Source organism: Arachis ipaensis, chromosome B10, assembly GCF_059453495.1.
Source record: "Arachis ipaensis isolate K30076 ecotype BB chromosome B10, ASM5945349v1, whole genome shotgun sequence".
Taxonomy (NCBI): Eukaryota; Viridiplantae; Streptophyta; class Magnoliopsida; order Fabales; family Fabaceae; genus Arachis; species Arachis ipaensis.
This window is the reverse complement of record NC_142435.1, coordinates 54,338,668-54,347,350: the sequence shown is the minus strand read 5'-3', so window position 1 is coordinate 54,347,350 and position 8,683 is coordinate 54,338,668. Positions and strand designations below refer to the sequence as shown.

The following is an 8,683-nucleotide window of genomic DNA, read 5'->3' as shown; positions in this document are numbered from 1 at the left end:
TGTATGAAATAGAACATGTTTCCATGGTGGTTTAGGATTTTAAATTCCGCCTTTAAGTTGTCATTACATAGGTCTATGCTTGCTAGTCTAATTTCACTGCTGCATCTTCACCTTGCTTACTTGTATGCTTGTCCTTTTGAATCAAATAAAAAGAGAATGTATGCTATGAAAGACCAGAGTGAGGTTCATATTATGGAGTAAGTTCCTAAGTTTGTGGTGCGGTAATAGATTAGCTAAGTTGGTTCACCAACAAGGTAGAAAGGCAACTATCTGTCCTGAAGTCATATGCTTCAAACACACCCCATGAGACCAGCTAAATAACAAGATCCTAATAAGAAAAAGGAAAAGAATAATAAGAGTTGAAAAAGAAAGAAAAGTAATAAGAAATAAGGCTAGGCACCAAGGGCTTGAATCTTGAGGGATGTGTCTGTGGTGCTCTTATACCAAGGATCTTCTTGGATGAATAAGTTCTTAGGAGTGCTTCAACACTTCGTAACTTGGGTTAACTAACCCAGGATTATCAACTGAAAATCCACTATTAAGAGCAACCTTGCTACAGAACATTTAGTAACCCAAAGAGGTGCTGGACACCAAGGCCTCAAGGAAAGAAAATAACAAACCATGTGCCTGTGGTGTGCATGTATGGGGGAGAGAGACTTGAGCGAGTAAGTCCTTAGGGGTATTTCAACACCTAGCACCTTGAACCAACTGGTTCGGGAGTGTTGGCTGAAAGCTTATTTTAAAATGTCGCCCCCTCACAGAACACTTAGCCTAAGGATGCAATAAACCTTGAAAAGACAAAGGGGTCAATAAATAAAAGTCTCAAAGGGTGCAATTAAGTAAGTATTCCAGGGCATGATAAAGGTCTGAAAGCCAGTAAAGGAATGAACCTAAGTTGCTATGCATGAAACCCCATAAAACCAAGGACATGACTTCCACAATAATGATTCATTCCTCTTGTCATTTCATTCATCATTCTCATGTTCCAGTACTTGCTTAGGGACAAGCAAGCTTTAAGTTTGATGTTGTGATGCCAGGGTATTTTGACCAGTTTCACTGACCTTTTCTTTACTGTTTTAGGGTAGTTTCATGCATTTTCTTAGGAAATAAGCAAATTTTGGGTAGAATTTCACTTACATCTTGATTCAAGCAAACATTGTGAATTTTATATGATTTCATGAGAATTATGCATGAATTTAATGACAAATTGGATGATGCATGACTCATAACTTGGATTAAAGCTTTGATGCACTTTATTTGCTTGATTTCAGGACAAAGGAAGCAAGAAAAAGCCACGTTAGTAGCCACGTTAGTCTAACTAACGTGACCACTAATGTGGAATGGAGCTAGCTTGCAACATTAATGAGAAAAGTGATCGCCAATAACATCTTCGAAGCCATCATAGCCCATGTTAATTACCACATTAACTACATTAACGTGGTAGTTAACGTGGAGGAAGAGGAAGCTCCAAGCATTAGTGGTAAAAGTGAGTGCCACTAACGCTCCAAAAGGGAAATTGGCCACATTAAGAGTCACGTTAACTCAGTTAACATGAACTCTAACGTGGAAGAGGAAGACAATGCCAACATTAGTGACACTCACCATTGTTACTAACGTTGGACTAAGCCCATATTGGCTACCTTAAGAGCCACGTTAACTTAGTTAACGTGAACTCTAACGTGGAAGGAGCAAGGATGAGCCAACGTTAGTGACATTCACCTTTGTCACTAACGTTGGAGATGGCAATCAACACCACGTTAGTGGTCACGTTAATGTAATTAACGTGAGGCACTAACGTGGGAAAGGGGCGTTTAGGAGCATTAGTGAAAAAGGTATGTGTCACTAACGCTCTTGAAGATTTGGCAAGCCTACGTTAAAGGTCACGTTAACTATACTAACGTGAACTCTAACGTAAGGAGAAAGGGGTACTCTCAACGTTATTGGGAAAGGTAAATCCCAGTAACGTTTGCGAAGGGCCAAGAGGCAACGTTAGTAGTCACGTTAGTGCCACTAACGTTGAAGTTAACGTGGACCATTTTGGGTTAGGAACGTTAGTGAAAAAGGTGATTGTCACTAACGTTCTCGACCCCACATTTTCACTTAACGTTAACACCACTAACGCCTGATGAGCGGATAATTTATACGCTTTTTGACATTGTTTTTAGTATGTTTTTAGTAGGATCTAGTTACTTTTAGGGATGTTTTCATTAGTTTTTATGTTAAATTCACATTTCTAGACTTTACTATGATTTTGTGTATTTTTCTGTGATTTCAGGTATTTTCTGGCTGAAATTGAGGGACTTGAGCAAAAATCTGATTCAGAGGTTGAAGAAGGACTGCTGATGCTGTTGGATTCTGACCTCCCTGCACTCAAAGTTGATTTTCTGGAGCTACATAACTCTAAATGGTGAGCTTCCAATTGCGTTGGAAAGTAGACATCCGGGGCTTTCCAGAAATATATAATAGTCCATACTTTGGCCAAGAATAGATGACGTAAACTGGCGTTCAACGCCACCTTTCTACCCAAATCTGGCGTCCAGCGCCAGAAAAGGAGCCAAAACCAGAGTTGAACGCCCAAACTGGCACAAAAGCTGGCGTTCAACTCCAAGAAGGACCTCTACACGTACAACACTCAGGCTCAGCCCAAACACACACCAAGTGGGCCCAGGAAGTGGATTTATACATCAATTACTTACTCATGTAAACCCTAGTAGCTAGTTTATTATAAATAGGACCTTTTACTATTGTATTAGGCATCTTTTGATCAATCTTGGATCCTGGATTGTATTTTGATCCTGTGATCACGTTTTGGGGGCTGGCCATCTCAGCCATGCCTGGACCCTTCACTTATGTATTTTTAACGGTAGAGTTTCAGCACTCCATAGATTAAGGTGTGGAGCTCTGCTGTTCCTCAAAGATTAATGCAAATTACTACTGTTTTCTATTCAATTCATCTTATTTCACTTCTAAGATATCCATTCGCACCCAAGAACGTGATGAAGGTGATGATTATGTGTGACGCTCATCATCCTTCTCCTATATGAACGCGTGCCTGACAAACACTTCCGTTCAACATGAAATAAGCTAGAATGAATATCTCTTAGATCTCTTAACCAGAATCTTCATGGCGTAAGCTAGAATGATGGCGGCATTCAAGAGAATCTGGAAAGTCTAAACCTTGTCTGTGGTATTCCGAGTAGGATTCGATGAATGAATGACTGTGACGAGCTCCAAACTCGCGATTGCAGGGCGTTAGTGACAGACGCAAAAGGATAGTAAATCCTATTCAGAGGAACGAAAAGCATCTCCATTCGCTTATCTGAAATTCCTACCAATGATTTACATAAGTATCTCTATCCCTATTTTATTATATAATATTCGAAAACACCATTATCACTTTATATCTGCCTGACTGAGATTTACAAGGTGACCATAGCTTGCTTCATACCAACAATCTCCGTGGGATTCGACCCTTACTCACGTAAGGTATTACTTGGACGACCCAGTGCACTTGCTGGTTAGTTGTATCGAAGTTGTGACAAATTATGAATGTGTAATCACGATTACGCATACCAAGTTGCTCACGTGCCAGGAATAGTTTGAGCCTGGACATCACAATTTCGTGCACCAAGTTTTTGGCGCCGTTGCCGAGGATTGTTTGAGTTTTCGGCAAGCTTTTGGCCCGGTAACATCAGTGCCAAGTTTGGATCCGGCAACAACACCAAGTTTTTGGCGCCATTGCCGGGGATTGTTCGAGTTTGGACAACTGACGGTTCATCTTGTTGCTCAGATTAGGTAATTTTCTTTTTATTTTATTTTCAAAAATTTTTTCAAAAATATTTCTAAAATTTTCTCATCTGTTTTCGAAAATAATATAAAAATGTTTTCAAAAATTTTATTCAAAATTTTTAAGAATGAATTCTAGTGTTTCATGAAGCATGTTGAAGCCTGGCTGGCTGCAAAGCCATGTCTAATTCCTTTGGGAATGAGTATGTTGGGCGTGTCATGTCTGAATTACATGCTGAAGCTTGGCTGGCCATTGGCCATGTTTAGTGTCTTGGACCGGAGCTTTCATTGAAAGCTTGGCTGGCTAGTGAGCCATGTCTAATTCCTGGACTGAAGCTTTAGAATAAAAATGCAAGATTCCTGGAATTCATATTAAAAATTTTGGAATCCTTATTTTTCTTTTTCATATAATTTTCGAAAAAAAATCCAAAAAAATTAGAAAATCATAAAAATCAAAAAATATTTTGTGTTTCTTGTTTGAGTTTTGAGTCATATCATAAGTTTGGTGCCACTTGCATATGCATCTTGCATTTTTCGAAAATTTCCATGCATTCATAGTGTTCTTCATGATCTTCAAGTTGTTCTTGGTAAGTCTTCTTGTTTGATCTTGATGTTTTCATGTTTTGTGTCTTTTCTTGTTTTACATGTGCATTTTTCGTTTCTTAGAGTCTAAACATGAAAGATTTCTAAGTTTGGTGTCTTGCATGTTTTCTTTGCATTAAAAATTTTTCAAAAATGTGTTCTTGATGTTCATCATGATCTTCATAGTGTTCTTGGTGTTCATCTTGACATTCATAGCATTCTTGCATGCATTCATTGTTTTGATCTAAAAATTTCATGCATTGCATAATTTTCATGTTTTTCATAAAAATTTCAAAAATAAAAAAAATATCTTTCCCTTTTTCTCTCATCAAATTCGAAAATTTGGATTGACTTTTTCAAAAATTTTTAAAATCAAATTGTTTTTCATGAGTCAAATCAAATTTTCAATTTGAAAATCTTATCTTTTTCAAAATCTTTTTCAAAAATCAAATCTTTTTCAAATTTCTTAATTATTTTCGAAAATTCCAAAAATATTTTTCAAAAATCTTTTTCTTATTTTTATACCAAATTTTTGAAAATAACAATAACAATTAATGTTTTGATCCAAAAATTTCAAGTTTGTTACTTGCTTGTTAAGAAAGATTCAAACTTTGAGTTCTAGAATCATATCTTGTGATTTCTTATGAATCAAGTCATTAATTGTGATTTTAAAAATCAAATCTTTTTCAAAAACCATTTCAATCATATCTTTTCAAAAATATCTTCTTACCTTTTTCAAAAATTTGATTTCAAAATATCTTCTCTAACTTCCTAACTTCTTATCTTTTCAAAATTGATTTTCAAATTTTGTTTCAACTAACTAACTAACTTTTTGTTTGTTTCTTAACTTTTTCAAAACTACCTAACCAACTCTCTCTCTCTAATTTTCGAAAATATCTTCCCCCTTTTTCAAAATTTCTTTTTTTATTTAATTATTTTAATCTTTGATTTTAAAAATTTTCGAAAATTACTAACCTTTTTCAAAAACTATTTTCAAAAATCACTAACTCTTTTTCAAAAATTGTTTTCGAAAATTCACTTCCCCCTCTCATCTTCTTCTATTTGTTTATTGATATACTAACATCTTTCCTTCAACTCACCAAAAATCTGAACCCCCTCTCTCTGAGTTCAGATTTTCTTTTCTTCTTTTCTTCTACTCACAAAGGGATCCCTATACTGTGGTATAAAGGATCTCTATTATTATTATTATTTTTCTGTGCCCTCTTCTTTGTCATATGAGCAGGAGCAAGGATAAGAACATTCTTGTGGAAGCAGATCCAGAACCTGAAAGGACTCTGAAAAGGAAACTAAGAGAAGCTAAAATACAACAATCCAGAGATAACCTTTCAGAAATTTTCGAACAGGAAGAGGAGATGGCAGCCGAAAATAATAATAATGTAAGGAAGATGCTTGGTGACTTTACTGCACCTAATTCTAATTTACATGGAAGAAGCATCTCCATTCCTGCCATTGGAGCAAACAACTTTGAGCTGAAACCTCAATTAGTTTCTCTGATGCAGCAGAACTGCAAGTTTCACGGACTTCCATCTGAAGATCCTTTTCAGTTCTTAACTGAATTCTTGCAGATATGTGATACTGTTAAGACTAATGGAGTAGATCCTAAAGTCTACAGGCTCATGCTTTTCCCTTTTGCTGTAAGACACAGAGCTAGATTATGGTTGGATTCTCAACCCAAAGACAGCCTGAACTCTTGGGATAAGCTGGTCACGGCTTTCTTAGCCAAGTACTTTCTTCCTCAAAAGCTGAGCAAGCTTAGAGCTGATGTTCAAACCTTCAGACAGAAAGAAGGTGAATCCCTCTATGAAGCTTGGGAAAGATACAAACAATTGACCAAAAAGTGTCCCTCTGACATGCTTTCAGAATGGACCATCCTGGATATATTCTATGATGGTTTATCTGAGCTATCAATGATGTCACTGGACACTTCTGCAGGTGGATCCATTCACCTAAAGAAAACGCCTGCAGAAGCTCAAGAACTCATTGACATGGTTGCTAATAACCAGTTCATGTACACTTCTGAAAGAAATCCTGTGAGTAATGGGACGCCTATGAAGAAGGGAGTTCTTGAAGTTGATACTCTGAATGCCATATTGGCTCAGAATAAAATATTGACTCAGCAAGTCAATATGATCTCTCAGAGTCTGCATGGAATGCAAGCTGCATCCAACAGTACTCAAAAGGCATCTTCTGAAGAAGAAGCTTATGATCCTGAGAACCCTGCAATAGCAGAGGTAAATTACTTAGGTGAACCTTATGGAAACCCCTATAACTCATCATGGAAAAATCATCCAAATCTCTCATGGAAGGATCCAAAGCCTCAACAAGGCTTTAATAATGGTGGAAGAAACAGGTTTAACAATAATAAACCTTTTCCATCATCCACTCAGCAACAGACAGAGAACTCTGAACAAAATACCTCTAATTTAACAAACTTAGTCTCTGATCTATCTAAGGCCACTGTAAGTTTCATGAATAAAACAAGATCTTCCATTAGAAATCTGGAAGCACAAGTGGGCCAGCTGAGTAAAAGGATCACTGAAATCCCTCATGGTACTCTCCCAAGCAATACAGAAGAGAATCCAAAAGGAGAGTGCAAGGCCATTGACATAAGCACAATGGTCGAACCCAAAGAGGGAGAGGAGGACGTGAATCCCAATGAGGAAGACCTCCTGGGACGTCCAGTGATCAATAAGGAGCTTCCCTCTAAGGAACCAAAGGACTCTGAGGCTCATCTAGAGAACATAGAGATTCCATTGAACCTCCTTATGCCCTTCATGAGCTCTGATGAGTATTCCTCTTCTGAAGAGAATGAGGATGTTACTGAAGAGCAAGCTGCCAAGTTTCTTGGTGCAATCATGAAGCTGAATGCCAAATTATTTGGTATTGATACTTGAGAAGTTGAACCTCCCTTGTTCATCAATGAACTAAGTGATCTGGATCAACTGACATTGCCTCAGAAGAGACAGGATCCTGGAAAGTTCATAATACCTTGTACCATAGGCACCATGATCTTTAAGGCTCTGTGTGACCTTGGTTCAGGAATAAACCTCATGCCCCTCTCTGTAATAGAGAAACTGGGAATCTATGGGGTGCAAGCTGCTAAAATCTCATTAGAGATGGCAGACAATTCAAGAAAACAGGCATATGGACAAGTAGAGGACGTGTTAGTAAAGGTTGAAGGCCTTTACATCCCTGCTGATTTCATAGTCCTGGATACTGGAAAGGAAGAGGATGAATCCATCATCCTAGGAAGACCTTTCCTGGCCACAGCAAGAGCTGTGATTGATGTTGACAGAGGTGAACTAGTCCTTCAATGGAATGAGGACTCCCTTGTGTTTAAAACTCAAGGATCTCCCTCTGCAACCATGGAGAGGAAGCATGAAAAGCTTCTCTCAAAGCAGAGTCAATCCAAGCCCCCACAGTCAAACTCTAAGTTTGGTGTTGGGAGGCCACAACCAAACTCTAAGTTTGGTGTTGAACTCCCATATCCAAACTCTAAGTTTGGTGTTGGAGAGTTTCAACAATGCTCTGAACATCTGTGAGGCTCCATGAGAGCCCACTGTCAAGCTATTGGCATTAAAGAAGCGCTTGTTGGGAGGCAACCCAATGTTTATTTATCTAATTTTGTTTTTGTTTTTCATGTTTTATAGGTTCATGATCATGTGGAGTCACAAAATAAATAAAAAAAATTTGAAAACGGAATCAAAAATAGCAGAAGAAAAATCACACCCTGGAGGAGCATCTGTCTGGCGTTCAAACGCCAGAACAGAGCATGGTTCTGGCACTGAACGCCCAGAATGGGCAGCATCCTGGCGATGAACGCCCAGAACAAGCATGGTTCTGGCGTTCAACGCCAGAAATGGCACACAAATGGGCGTTGAACGCCCAAAATGGCCACCAACCTGGCGCTGAACGCCCAGAGTTGGGTACAAAGGCATTTTTACATGACTAATGGGTGCAGGGATGTAAATCCTTGAACACCTCAGGATCTGTGGACCCCACAGGATCCACTCAGGATCTGTGGACCCCACAGGATCCCCACCTACCTCCACTCACTTCTTATCACCACTCTCTTTCACACAACCCCATAAACACTCTTCCCCAAAAAACCCTTCACCAATCACCTCAAACTCTCTTCCCCATCACCTCTTCACCACTCACATCCATCCACTCTTCCCCATAAACCTACCTCATAAACTCCACGTACCTTCAAAATTCAAAACCAATTTCCCACCCAAACCCACCCATATGGCCGACACCTTCCCCCCTCCATTCCCTATATAAAGACCTCCAT

General features: G+C 38.6%; 1 non-coding gene across 1 annotated transcript; it reads right to left on the bottom strand.

Moving 5' to 3' along the window:
* Window positions 1-6,137: 6,137 nt before the first annotated feature.
* On the bottom strand, window positions 6,138-6,245 carry LOC148580086 (small nucleolar RNA R71). Its single transcript, XR_015896482.1, has one exon. It is a non-coding gene; the product is annotated as a small nucleolar RNA R71 (small nucleolar RNA).
* Window positions 6,246-8,683: the final 2,438 nt, after the last annotated feature.